Source organism: Megachile rotundata, chromosome 1 (assembly GCF_050947335.1).
Source record: "Megachile rotundata isolate GNS110a chromosome 1, iyMegRotu1, whole genome shotgun sequence".
Classification (NCBI taxonomy): Eukaryota; Metazoa; Arthropoda; class Insecta; order Hymenoptera; family Megachilidae; genus Megachile; species Megachile rotundata.
The window spans coordinates 7,529,622-7,544,811 of NC_134983.1; the positions used below are offsets into that span (position 1 = coordinate 7,529,622).

Genomic DNA, 15,190 nt, shown 5'->3' on the forward strand with positions numbered 1-15,190 from the left:
GTTCCATGGTTGTTAATTAGGATGGATGCCCACGCCTTGGGCGACTTTTACGAGCGGATACGGCGCGAACCGAAATAGCGCATCCGATGTTAACGCGTTGACCTTCCTTCGAGGAACTGCGGCGAGCATCTCGATAAGAAGGAAATACTGAAAAGAACGAGGCACTCGGCTATTTAGAATTATTTAGACGAGCTTCGACGATCAGATTAGTCGACCAAGGTACATAATGCTGTAACCTTTTTGGCGGCACTAGGTCAGGCCGACACATGTTGTTCAAACTTTGTATTCGACACGAGTCAAAGCACAACATTTTTATTACGTCTACTTTAACACTAGGTTTACGAACGTTCAATACAGTTACTTTTAGATTTTAAATAAAGATATATAAAACAACGATATATACAGGGTGTTGTCTGTAACGCTACTCACGATTTTTCTTCCATTTGCAGCCATTTTAATGAATCTAAAACGCGTTACTTTGACGCGTTTCATAACACTAGTGTTAACTTTTATTGTACATATATGGGTGATATTTAAATACGAATCTATCACAAGTATTTACTGTGAATAATAATTGTAACAAAATATTGTGAAAATATTTGATATGATTTGTTAAAAATCTTGTTAAAGGTTTAACAGAAATGTTAAAGATAAAAAATCTTGTTGCAGATGTATACAAAATTTTGGTAGACATTTATAAAAAATTTGTTAAAAATCTTGTTGAACGTTTACAACAAATTTTATTAAAGACTTGTCAAAAAACTTGTTGAAAGTTTATCTTATTATTTACCTTGTTAAAAAATGTTGTTAAAGATTTGTTAAAAAATATTAGCTAATCAAATTTTTTATTGCTACAGTGTGGCAGTCAATGTATTAATTTATGTGATTAATCCCTGCATGATATGTATTTCTCAGATGTGTCAGTCAAAATTATTCATTGCTAAAAGAGATAAAGTTGAAATGTTACATCTACTTTGTATTCAATGATCCTTGACTATGTAAATTATAATTCAACTTCAAATTGAAGTGTATAAAAAATTTTAGTAAGATTTATTTGAACTATGAATGCGTCACAAGTTAAAGTGTAGGGGGTTAATGTAGAACGACAATTATTCAATTTTGAATTATTATTACTTTACAAGGGAAAAAATCTACTTCTTTCAGTTCAGCAAAAAATCTAGGAAGATAATCGATATTGTTAATATTTAAAAATATCAGAATCAGTGATATTATCTTGCTATAATATTGTATAAGGTCTGTTATTCTTGCTGTTTAGTATTTTTGCTTTTATTGAATAGTATTCTACTGTAGAATATTTATTGTCGTACGAAAATATGAAAAATATGAGAAAAATGAATATGAAAAAGTACTTTCAGCGTATAGGATTCGATTCCAATATCTCTCATTATAGTCAGATAGAAAGTATTAAGATGTACTACAAAAAGACTGCGAAAATATAAAAACAGAAATAAAAGTTTAACAGATAAGATAATTGCAAAAAGATTATTATTATTTGAAATTAAGTAATTTTTCAAAGAGATGCAGTTGTAATTAAGATAATTAACGATATGAAATATAAATCACATCTAATAGCAGAAAACAGCAAAGTTAGTTTATACGTTCACTTAATGAACTGATATACAAGATTAAGATCTAATTGAAAGTTCCGAACAGCTATTTCGATAAAAAATGTGATAAATTATGAATTAGTTCTCGGATACAAGTATGAAGTTATAATCCGAAAATAACGAAAATGAATTTATATCGCTTTGAAGAGATGGAAACGAGACTGACTAATAAAAAGTGACAAATTGCTATATATATAACTGCACACGTCAAACGTAATTAAAGCGATAAATATTTAAATTAATCTTACTAATTATTTCTTTGCTCTTACCGATTGTTCCTATGATATAAATGTATGATATCCTTCACTTAAAAATAAAACAATTTTTCGAACTAATGTTATTATTTCTTATTAATTGATTTTCGTATAAACTCTCTTAATAAAAGTTATTACATTATTTATAAATAATATAATAATGCTTTTATATTTAGGGATTTACATCTCATTAATGTGTAAGCACCGTGAAGATCTTTTGTTATTCTCAAAGTATATTTTATACTTTTATACGGCGTATATGACGCAATGTACACGTCATGTATATTTGTATAACTGTAAGTAAATATTTATGAATGACAATATTTTGCAGAAAACATATATAAAGTTTATCTCACAACGGCGGAGAATTACACTTGTTTACGGCCATCTTGTTCGTTTTCATTAGCATCTCAAACCTTCCAAAATTGGACTTTATTAAACACGCGTATTTATTGCTATCCAAAAATACCTAACTACCCTGTGATGAAGTCTGCTGAGTGCTGTACTCGTAAAAACTTCATTTTTGCGATCATCAACCTCATGGTCGAATTTATGAAATCGACTTGTCACTTTTGTATATGCGATGCGCAAGACAAGTCGATTTCGTAAATTTTATCATGAGGCTCGTTGATTGCAAAAATGAAGTTTTTACGAGTACAGCACGCAGGATAGGGTTGTCAGGTATTTTTGGACAGCAATAAATTCCTCATGTTTAATAAAGTCGAATTTTGGAAGGTAAGTTTGAGATGTTAATGTAAACAAACAAGATGGCCGTAAACAAATGCAACTGTACTCTGTTGGAATATATTTTTTACTTGTATATAATTCTACAATAAATGTGTAAAAAAAGAAAATAAAACAATTCTGCACTACTGTGAATCGAACCTTACACTCCGACCTGCAAATTCTATATTTTAGGATATAGATATTGCCTGCACTTTACTTCCTATTTAACATTGAAAGTTCAATAATAAATATCTCCAAAACTATCAAGTATTCGAATGAATAACAGTTCGTAAACAGGAAGACAAATTCCGTAAATATTATAAGTTTCATTTATTTCCTCAGAGAAGGTCCCTTTGTAAGATATCATTTATAACATGTAACCATAAAAGAGAGATTAATCTTTCGATGTGTCATATTAGGAACATACACTAAAATGTGACCTCTTCGTTCGCTGGTATAACTTATGGACCAGTAGTAAAGTTCGAAAGAAAAAAATGAAAGAGTCGAGTCACTATATCAGCATCAATCGTAATTTTTAATGCTTGAGTTGATCGGGTAGCCGATTTCGTTCGACAAGATGGAAAGAGTAACGAGCTGGCGATACCAGGCATATCCTCGAATGAAATCGTACAGCTTGCTCGTAGTAAATCAACTCTGTCCTATTCCGATCTTTGTAGATGGCGGCACGCTCGCAACAACCGGCGGCTCTATCTATCGGCTAACAGGAAGAGGAGGCGGGGCGTAAAGGAGGGGAAGTAATCTGGTGAGTCGTAAAACGTGTCAGAATGTCCAACAAACACCTACTCATTAGCCCAGGTAGGCTGGACTGTGGCAGGCAAGATTGCACAAGCACGCATTAACTCCGTGTGGGTAAGTTACGGTCCGGGGAGAGCATAATTCACCCAAGAGCCAAGAAAGTGTTGGTTTACCTCTCTCAGACGCTTGTGTAAGGGCTTGGCTCCTCGTTATTTTATCGGCTGCCGGTCGCCTCCAAAGTCTTCGGGCTAATTGAAATCCACTTTCTTAAATTCGGAAGACCAGCCCTCGATACCGCGGCTCCAAGATTTATCGTTGATTCCTTCTGCTTCGACATTGCGGTATCTCGCAGCTGAAACATTAAACGGTACCCGCCGTGCGGGAAGATCAATCTTTGACCGTTTTCGGAAATCTTTCGCCGATTTCTCTCACGATTTTTTACGCAAACGTCACTGATCTATCCACGGATAAACAAATACGCTTAACTTACGACACGCTCCTTTATTTTATCAAACAAATAAACGATCGTTAATTCTACACTACCGTTCCGACTGGGATCATTAAGTTTCAAAAAAGTATCTGATCCACGCACGGATAAACAAATACGCTTAACTTGCTCACCTGACGGTCCTTTATTTTATCAAATAAGTAAACACCTATTCATTCTATCCTACCGTTACACCTGTGATCATTAAGTTTCAAAAAAGTATCTGATCCACAAACAGATAAACAAATACGCTTAACTTGCTTACCTGACGGTCTTTTATTTTATCAAATAAGTAAACGCCTATTCATTCTATCCTATCGTTACACCTGTGATCATTAAGTTTCAAAAAAGTATCTGATCCACAAACAGATAAACAAATACGCCTAACTTATTTACCAAACAGTCTTTTATTTTATCACATAAGTTAACACCTATTAATTCTACCCAAACTGCAGCTGTGATCATTAAGTATCAAAAAGTATCTGATCCACAAACAGATACAAATACGCCTAACTTGCTCACCAGACTGTCCTTTATTTTATCAAATGAGTAAACAACTATTAATTCTGCTCTACCGTTACATATGTGATCATTAAGTTTGAAGTGTCTGATCCACGTACGAATAAACAAATACCTTAACTTGCTCATGAGACAGCCCTCTATTTTACCAAATAAATAAACGACCATTCTACACTGTCATGATACGAGTATCAAAAAAAGGATGAACCCCGAAAGCCAGAAATACTCATCGTCGTGTTTTTATTTGAAAGAAACGCATTTGAAAGGAAGAATCATGAATTCCATTCATAGAGTACCGGCCATTAGTGGTCTAATAGTGGCGGTATGATTTATGTTAGCGAATAAGCGATTATGCGAGGTACTTACGATTTTGACTTAAGACATCTGTTACAACATTTATCTAATTACGTTTCGTCGAGCATGGCGGTAATGGGGTGGCTAGAAAAAAGGAGAGAACCGTACAGCTTTATCGAAGATTTTTTCTCTCGGTGTAACGGGTGAAAATATTTGCGGCGCTTACCGCAATATATGTCCAATATATCTTTTAGATCGGTCTTTGTCAGAGGAGAACAGAAATCACCGTTGAATCGGTTTCCAGGAGGTACACGCTTGTCTCTTGCGGAGGCCCCTCACGAGGCGCTCTTTCTACTCGTGTTGCACTTTTCTGCTTATAGAGGTATGTGTAAGCACGCCACATACTCGTGTAGGTGCAACGGTGCAGGAAGCTGCAACAGCTCGCCGGTGCAGCCGCCTGGTACGAAACCAGATAGACATCTTCGCCAACTCTCCCGCCGCCGTCTAACTAATTGGCTACTGAATTACTGGGCGACATGACCAGTTATTGCTTCGTACCTCACCTCGACTGGATATATCGGATCCTGGATCTTGCAGTTCGAGGAGTATACTCGCTTGTTGCCTGCCTCTCTCTTTCCCTCCTTATTCACTCCCTTTTCTCACCCTATAGCCCTTCTACATCATACCATTTTCTCTCCTTCCCGCTCAGGACTTGCCTCGAACGCACCTTCCAACTTGCAAATCTCCCTCCATATTTCTTTATTTTATACCGGACAATCATTGTAACGAATTCTTGTAAGGTATGGAGATTTACTTTATCTCTTATTTGTCAAATTCTATCTATATTGTTAATTACATCGCTAGGTATTTTGACAATATAGATTTTTTGAGAATATTGATGATATAGACAGTACAAGCATCGTAGTAGAATTTTTAACATTATATTGCAATCTTAATTCTTGCTATTGCAACACATGTTAGTATGTAATTTTGCTATACATTAGTGGCAAGAGGTAAAACACTCATGATGAATAAAGACATAACACAAAACAGTGTTTGCACTCCTACATGCAAAAATATAGATGATACTATATTAAATAAATCTTCTAAAAAATTCTGACATCGTTAAAAATCGACTTCGTCGTTCGTTACATGTAGCAGAAAGGATTATCTTACAACCTTCCTTCTTTAATATCCGCAATTTTCTGCACCTTGTTCACCAATAATCTTCTTACAGTAGATTAATCTGCATGATTTTATTCACACCTCTTTATAGCTTAAATTAGCCAAAGTTTATTTATAAGTGCTCATTAACGTTATACGACGCCGTCATAAAAATCTTAATACACGTGCTTCGAACACCTCCTGCAGAATAAAGAATATTAATTTTCTTGACATACTCGGCGAGAATTATTTAATCCGTACTTAGCATTATCTAGTCGCAGTTACTGAACTTGTTTTCGAAACACTGTATACGTAAATGGTTGTCTGCTTTATATGCGTGCTGCTATTAGCGAAAAAGTTAACAACGACTAGTAATAGTCTGGTGATCGCGAAATCTTTACCCGTAATGGACGTACTAAGCGATCCGCTCCAGCACACCACGCATATTTATCTAGGCGGTGTCTTTTACGTGGTTAAAACGCCTCCGATCTTCTGTAGCTTGGTTGCTCGTTTGATCACTTTCGCGCGATACCCTCATGAATATTAGTTGCATTACAGAATTTTTTCTTTTTCGTGCAAGGATTGTGTTACACCTTACAAGCTACGCTCGATTTTATCTTTGGCTCAAACCCATAAACAATTTTGATTACAAATTTTCTGTAACACGGTCCCAAATTTAAAATTACTCACGAAAGTATGTTTATTATTTTTTAATGGTAATACGGACATTTTTGTATAATCTTGATCATTTTTTTTAGTTGTCAAAGTTAGTTATGTCAGTAAATCAAAGTTTGTAATATTACTTTATAGTAATATTATGATGTTATATTATTAGGATATCATGTTGGAGAGAAAAGGGATGATTCTACATGAGAAGTGGAGAATATAAAATAACATCTTTCAGAGAAAAATGAATTCGAATACTCGTCAGAATGTGTAACATGTTCCATATGCAAAAATGGCCGTCAATACTATAATAGTTTCTTATTATTTTCAATAACTCTTAACGCATTCAAGATCCTATGTTCATATGAACATTTTTTCCTTATTTCATTTATAGAATATATTTACAAAATTATGCGAACAAAACTGAAACACCCCGTACATATCAAACAACAAAGTAGTCCATTCTCATTTTGTAATTTAATTCCAACTTTTTAACAGTGTAAATTTTAATAAAAAATTTGTTAACGAATAATAATACGTCAAATTTTGTTGCTAAGAAATTGAAGCAGCCTATACCCAACTGGGATTCATACCGCAAAAAAATTTCCCAAATTGCACAAACAGTCTCAGTAATTCATAAATTTTCCCTATGCAATGAACGACGGGGATTTTACATCGATAAAATTAGTCGTCGAGGGACACCCTGTAAAAGGGGGTGGTCGGTATGATCGACGGATAAAAAAATGGTAAAGTGACTCTGAAATGAGCTAGTGTTCGTCGTACGAGGGTTAATGTAGAATCGTTGTTTTCTTTGCAAGGGTTTCCGTGCGGCGAGTTAAGGTAGCAGTACAAACCGAGGTGTACCCCCGGGTGATATACGACTTTGTGGGTGCTCGCGCGATGCGCCGCCACTAAAAGCCTTAACGAGCATCTTCGTACGCCACAGCAGTCCAGAGTAAACAGGACGTGGCTTATCTTGTCACGAAAAATCTGCGAAGGGAAGCTCTCGCGCTTGCTCTTATTTTTCTTTTCCCTTCTACTCCTCTTTACTTTTTTCTTTCATAATGCCTCTGGAAACACGTAGCTCGGTTACACGATGCTTTGCTTCGATTCAGCCTAACTTTCCAACTTCGCTTTTTTCCCCCTCGTTGAGAACGATTGAACCACCGGGTTATCCCGCTTACGGTTATGAAACCTTAACGCAGCATAGCAAACAGTTAAGATTTCTACGCGCGATGTACCTTTAATAGCGATACCGCATACATATAACACTGCCGCGGCCATTTAAATTCATTGTTGATGTTGCTAACGTTTTCTACGTTAACCTTCTATAACGTCGTGCAACTTTGAAGTCACGTACCCATATATTTGTATCTTTTAACCTTTACTTTATGTTCGACCGCGGCGTTACTCGTAATCAAGAAATTTGTTTACGATTCCGTGTTTTTTGTGTTAAAAAGATTCGTAAAATTTGTTTTGAAATAATAGGGAAAAGTTTATCGGTTTTTACTATACTCTTCTGTTTTTAATTTTGGGAGATTTCTTCATGAAAAGACTACACGTAAAATTACTTCTATTATTACTTTAAATAATATCTAAAATTACTTCTAATATTATTGTAAATAATGTGTAAAACTACATTTAATATTATTGTAAATAATGTGTAAAACTACATTTAATATTATTGTAAATAATGTGTAAAACTACATTTAATATTATTGTAAATAATGTGTAAAACTACATTTAATATTATTATAAATAATATATAAAATGACTTCTAGTATTATTATAAGTATTACATAATATTACATTAATATGAACAATTTTTAAAAGTAAAATTATATTGTATACACATATCAATATTTTATCTCATTGCAACTTCAATGTAACTAGCCATTTTTTTTAAACAAAATGTTAATTGTAAATTAATATTGATTTCAAGTTTTTTTCATTTTATTTAGTAACGTAAAAGATTAAATATGCTTTCATTCGTAAAGAAATTTTGAAGCGCATACTACCTTTATTATTTCATTTTGTCGATGACATTAAAATATCAACTGCAGCGTTGAAATGAATGTTCCATTGTACGATTCACTTTGTTACGTCAATTATTAATACAAGATTGTATAAAAAGAATATTTCAACCGTAACTTTTCTGTAATATGAAAGCATTCGTTTCCTCGATATCGTTTCAATTTAATGTTGCAAAATACTGGTGAAATTTTCGAAAGATTACTTGAAGTGAAATGGAAATACATAAAATTATTTGAAACATTTACAGTTCAAGAAAACTGAAGGCACATTTTTAATTATAACAGAAGAATGTATTAATTTATTTAACTTATACTGTTTACGCTATTTTTTAACTTATATTTTCTCCCTATTGTTTAGCTTATATTTTTAATAAATTTTAATAAATTTTCGGTAATAAATCTTTAGAACAACTATCCTTCACAAAAGTTTAAATTCAATGACTGACACAATTCCATGACAAAAGAAATTGTTACCGTCTATTTACTTTCATAAAAAAATTGTGGTTTGCTTTTTAATTATTAATACATTTTTTAAAGTTAATAAATATATACTTCATGCCTTTATGTAAATATTTTAAACAAAATTCTGTTTAACGGATTTATTCAGATTTTAATAGTTACTTTCTGTGAACAACATATTTTTGACGAACATTAAATGTCAAATACATACATTAACCACATGTTACTTCGTTATGACTCTATGCTTAAAATAAGCACAGATATTAATAATAATGTTGGAAACAGTACAACTGTTATATCACTGAACATGTACACCTCCATGTGTACAAAATTGCAATAAATGTGATGTTGCGCAATTTGTCGGAAACCATCGCTCGAAGTAAAATTGAACTTTTTATTATCAGTTCGAAGTTTTCTTTTATAAAATGAATTTGATTTATGTGCTCAATTCAACCATTTCATCCTTTCAGTTTAATATTACGTTCCATATGGTTCTAAATGTAAACAGTGAAATTATTTTCCTGATAATTACAAATGTAAATAGTAAAATTATACTTCATATAATTATAAATATATATTCAATACATCACTCCATAAAATTATACTTAAATCTTAAGTCATACAAAATTGACATCCTAAAAATAGTATATTGCAAACTTTTCATAATATTTTATAAACTAAAAATATTGTAAGGTTTTATAAAAATATATAGCAATTTTTAAATTGATCTACATACTTATAATAATTGAATAACCAACACATCAAATTGTATTAATATTATTTCAGTTTATAATGGAAATTCTTATCAACATGAGGATTCATCTTAACAATATGAAGATGATAGCTGAATTAAAAGATGTTGGAACATTGTTATTCAAATTACTATCGTACATCTGGTTTAATTATATGTCATATTTACTCATACATCAAATTTGACATTCAAAATAAAACCTAAAAGTCAGGTAACTTGTAATATCGCCATGGAATGTTTACTGTGAATAATACAGATGTACTTGAAAGTATGGCTAACAGAGGTTTAAATTAATTCACAATCCTAATATAAAAAATCTTTAAATATATGCTTCTACGTATTTTTAAATAACAAAGTACTAAAAATATCTTCTTAAGAAATATATTAAAAAAAAAATCAGTATTGGCACCTTTGATAGATTCATCAAAACAATTTTCACACATTAAGCGTGGCATTCGTTCCTCTGCGGCCATCTTGTTTGCGTACATCTGCATCTCTTAATCTTTCACCTTCAAAAATTCTAAATGAAGTTTCTACGAGTACAGCACTCATCAGTAGACTTCATCACAAGGTAGTTAGGTACTTTTAGACAGCAATAAATACCACAAGTTTAATAAAGTCGAATTTTCAAAGGTGCAAGATTGAGACAGATGCTAATATACACAAACAAGATGACCACAGAGAAACGAATGTGAAACTATCACCTTAACAGCATGTTTGGATATGCTACAAAAGAATATTGAAAGTTCAATTTTGTAATTATAAAATTGGCTAATTTCGTGGAAAGTTTAGATCGAATATACTGGAAGTGAAATTAAATAACACGATAATGGATTTATGTAAAAAACAAGCAGGCGTAAATCGAGAATAAAGCTCGTCTTTGAATGATGCAACAGTAATGATGAGATCATATTTATTATATTTATTGTGGCCCCAATTAACATTCGAGTCATTACAGCCACCTATCTCCTCCCCTACCTCAGGGTATCACGTAGGTAATTACGGATCTTTACAGGAAATTATTAACTCGAGCGCTTCATTATCTCCTAATGAAGCAACGTGTATCGGCTCGAGTGCTGATGGAGACGTAGTTCGGCTAATTGCTGCTTTACCGCCATGTGTCACACGCAACAAGCCAACGCTTCGATGATTCAGATTACGATTACGGTATGCTTTTTTAAAATGTACACTTGCGCGTCGTACACACCTCGTTCTTTCTTTTTTCTTTTTAATTAAGCGACTGAAATTACTGATAAAGATCGACCGCTGATTTCAGATTAGACATATTACGGTGTTTTTATAAGCTGTCGTGCATTTTCTAGCTATAATTAAGCTGTATCTGCCTGACAGTCGGTAATAATCGTAATGTTGTAAGTTACAAGCGGTGTAATATTATTCAGGTCATTAAAACTCTGAGCTACAAAGTTTCACTCACCCTTCACTCATTTGCATAAAAATGAACTGAACGATGACGGTTAACATTCAATCAAATTTATTTCTGCTTTAATCTATTATCATAATTATCTATTTTTAATAGGTTTCAATATTATTGGAATGAATAATGGATTCTGGGATGATTCTGTTTCCGTTTTCGTTTTCATCTGTTTTCTTCAATTTCTCTTTCTTAATTGTAAATATTTTTTAATTAATACAATAGCAAAACTTCCCATTTTATTTTTACACAGTAATTAGATTTCTACCATGTATTATGCCAGTTGATTTCTACAATATATTATACCGGTAGATTTCTACAATATTTAGTAGATTTCTAATACATGTTAAAACACTTTGAAGATATAAATTGACATTAAAGCAGTTAAAAAAAATTCCAAGTCAACTTTCATTTTATTAATTTGTTTTCTTTTATTAATCAAAAATTGACAATAGCAGTAGACTAATTTTAACGACGACTATTTTCAATTATATTATTAAGAATAATATGATAATTTAATGTTATAGAATACAACACTGAAACACGTTGTGAATATGTTTACACTTCAAATTTAAGTCTAAGTTTTCAAAATTACTATATACGAATTACTATTAATATTAATTTTAGAATTAATTGTAATATATTATAATCGTTATTTTTTATCACACGTTATGGAAGTTTTAATGATACGAATTCGTAATATTCGAGATATCTATACTGTCTTTTAAAACGCTTAAGTTGTTGCTTTCAACTTCATTCTACTCTACCATTACAGGAATAAATGCTTTCATAATACGCTCGCAGTTAATTTATCACCTAATCTGTTTAACTACCCTGCCACTTATAAGATAAAATAAATCTACACAGTACCTCCGATGTTTCCGTTTCCGTTGCTTCTTCGTTGATGCTTATCAAAATTCCACCGCTGCTTTTTACAGATTAACTTCCCACGTCATTCGCTTTAATAAGAATTTATGAAGCATCTCGTTTTTCTTTGACACTATCTTTTTTCTTTATGTGGAATTTAAATTGTGTTCCAATAATGAGAACATCAAATAAATTATGAGTTATATATAAACACGGTATAATTAGGATGTTGTACAGTTAGAAGAATATTTATGAAAGTGACTAAACAGTATTTGGTAAAATGAGTATTAAAATAAAGAATCTTAGAGAAAATTAGTTTAATCAAATCTTTTGCATATTTACTTTGTTTAATAGTAATTCGTGCAATGGATTATTTATGACGAAAAAGAAGGGGTGGATGAATAAAAATGTGACGGAGGTTCATTTATAAAAGTTACAGCGCATTTTTACATTTTGGCTCATGTTTATAATTTATATGATTTTTCAGACAAGTTTTATTTCGTACAAAATTTTATGTAACTTTTGAATTTATGAATTTTTATGTTTAGGAATGTTGAAGTTATGAACTTTCTAATTTAGGTAATTGTGAGTATATGAATTTGTTAGTTTAGGTAGCTTGAATTTGTACATTTTCTAATTCAGGCAATTTTGAATTTATAAACTTTCTGAGTTAGGTAATTTTGTATTTACGAATTTTCTAATTTAGGCAATTTTTAATTTATGAACTTTCTGATTTGGGTAATTTTGCATTTGTGAATTTTCTGATTTAGATAATTTTGAATTTATGAACTTTCTGATTTGGGTAATTTTGTATTTGTGAATTTTCTGGTTTAGGCAATTTTGAATTTATGAACTTTCTGATTTGGGTAATTTTGCATTTGTGAATTTTCTAATTTAGGTAATTTTGAATTTGTGAATATTCTGATTTGGGTAATTTTGCATTTGTGAATTTTCTAATTTAGGCAATTTTGAATTTATGAATATTCTGATTTGGGTAATTTTGCATTTGTGAATTTTCTAATTTAGGCAATTTTGAATTTATGAATATTCTAATTTGGGTAATTTTGCATTTGTGAATTTTCTGACTTAGATAATTTTGAATTTTTGAGTTCTCTGATTTGGGTAATTTTGCATTTGCGAATTTTATAATTTAGGTAATTTTGAATTTATGAATATTTTGATTTGGGTAATTTTGCATTTGTGAATTTTCTGATTTAGATAATTTTGAATTTTTGAGTTCTCTGATTTGGGTAATTTTGCATTTGCGAATTTTCTAATTTAGGTAATTTTGAATTTTTGAGTTTTCTAATTTAAATTAATTTTAATTTATGAATTTTTATATTTAAAAATGTTCAATTTATGAATTTAAGAATCTAGAGACTTTATCATATTTCATTTTAAAAATTTAGAAATTTAGAATCTTACAAATTTGAAATGTCGATATTCATAAATATGTAAATTAAAACATTTCCATTTTAAAAAGTTGGTCCATCTCACACGCCCTTAATAAAAGATAGATTTAAGTCAAATTGGAAGAAACTATTCTAATGTACGTAAGTCGTATGCTGATTTACAGTCTCAATGAGTACAAAGATAAAAAATGTACAATATTCAAAAAGTTATGAAAATTCATTTGAACTAATGAAAACCCATGATTTTTTAAAGAGAACATTTTCACTCCGAATGTAGTTGCATTCCCAATACAACATACGATTTTTCCATCACTTGCGCTAAACCCCAACAGAATTTCAAATTTTCTTAAATTTTTAAACTTACCTAAAGAATAAACAACAGCAATGAAATATCAAATATAAATGTAGATAAAATATCAAAATGTACTGACAAGTAATAGATGTATCCTTCCCATAAATCATAGATGTATTCTTAATATAAATCCGGTAGATAATGAAGACATGTTTATACTCTTAATTTGTATGCTAGACAAGTTACCTGACTGCTTGACTGCTTGACATTGCTGGCGACAGTGGCGTAACAGCGCTTCTGGCTCTATCATTCCCCTGAAATTTATGTATCCTCAGAAACCTGGTGCATTACAGTTATTCTCATATAACCAGGCATTTACTGGCCGTGTTAGGACAGGATACCGCTAAGATTCTTGAAATTGGGCTATTTGTATGGATGACATATTAAATTTTTCCGTGAATACGATCGTTGCAACGATTACACGACTGACCTTCTCACCGTGACGGATTTTTGCAAAAGCCACATGGATGTTTTAAAGCATATTAAACTTGTACTTTAAGACTTCAATAAAAGTGTCCGTGAAACGCTTCTAACGGTTCGTATAAAACTTTGTGTTTAAAATGATAAACTTTTAGGGTTCGTATAAAATTAAAAGAAAATTCTGAGTTAAAATTGAGACAATTCTTTGCAACTCTTCTGGTAAATAAAGTATAAAATAAAGCAATTGGGGTTATTAGAAAAATAAGCATTCATTAAGACCTTTTAATGTTACAAAATTGAAAATACGTGTACATATTATTTATTTCTTCTATTGCAACATTGTACTGAATTTATTAATAAAACCTTACTGAATGACATTAAAAGAAATTTCCTACAAAATACTGTCTTATTAAAAGAAAACTGTATTGTCGCTTCATAAGGTGGTATCCTTTCATAAAAACCCTATATAACATACTTTCAAATGAACAATCTTCATATATGAAATTATATCATACGTTTATGCAAGTGTTACACGTGACTTCTATATTATAAATTAAATACGACTTCAATATGATAAATGACTTCAAAATTACTATCATTCATTAAAAATATCCATCTACTTCTAAATAAAATATTGTATAAATCAGTTAAAGAGTAACTTATAAAAAGAGTGAATTATTCATTCCTACACATGATTCCTGATTCTCAATGATGTTTAATATTCCAAATACAAAACGTCGGAAAGACATTATAATGACGGTAATAAAAGGTTGGTGAGTATTTTATAAACAATTCCGAGAAGGTGTATAGAAAGCGTATCTTTTGTATTCCAAACAAAGAAACATATAAGCGTTTTTGAGTCATGTATTCCGTTCGTGCAAGTAGCGACGTGGGCAAAGCGGAAGAGCGAACGTTGCTCCGTCGGTAATTAGGATTTATAAATTCCGGAGACCCGCGATGAAAACGCGTT

General features: G+C 31.4%; 1 protein-coding gene across 2 annotated transcripts in view; it reads right to left on the minus strand.

The window, feature by feature from the left end:
• The window catches only part of LOC105661785 (uncharacterized), a 351,630-nt gene that overhangs the window by 25,449 nt on the left and 310,991 nt on the right, over positions 1 to 15,190 (minus strand). The window contains exons 3-4 of one of the 2 annotated variants that reach the window (XR_013039152.1): positions 3,538 to 3,716; positions 9 to 147 (exon numbers count right to left, since the gene is read on the minus strand). The gene's annotated coding sequence lies outside the window, so the exon portion shown is untranslated. Of the gene's footprint in view, positions 1 to 8; positions 148 to 3,537; positions 3,717 to 15,190 lie in introns of those variants that run through there. The other variant, XR_001095029.2, reaches the window with a different exon arrangement.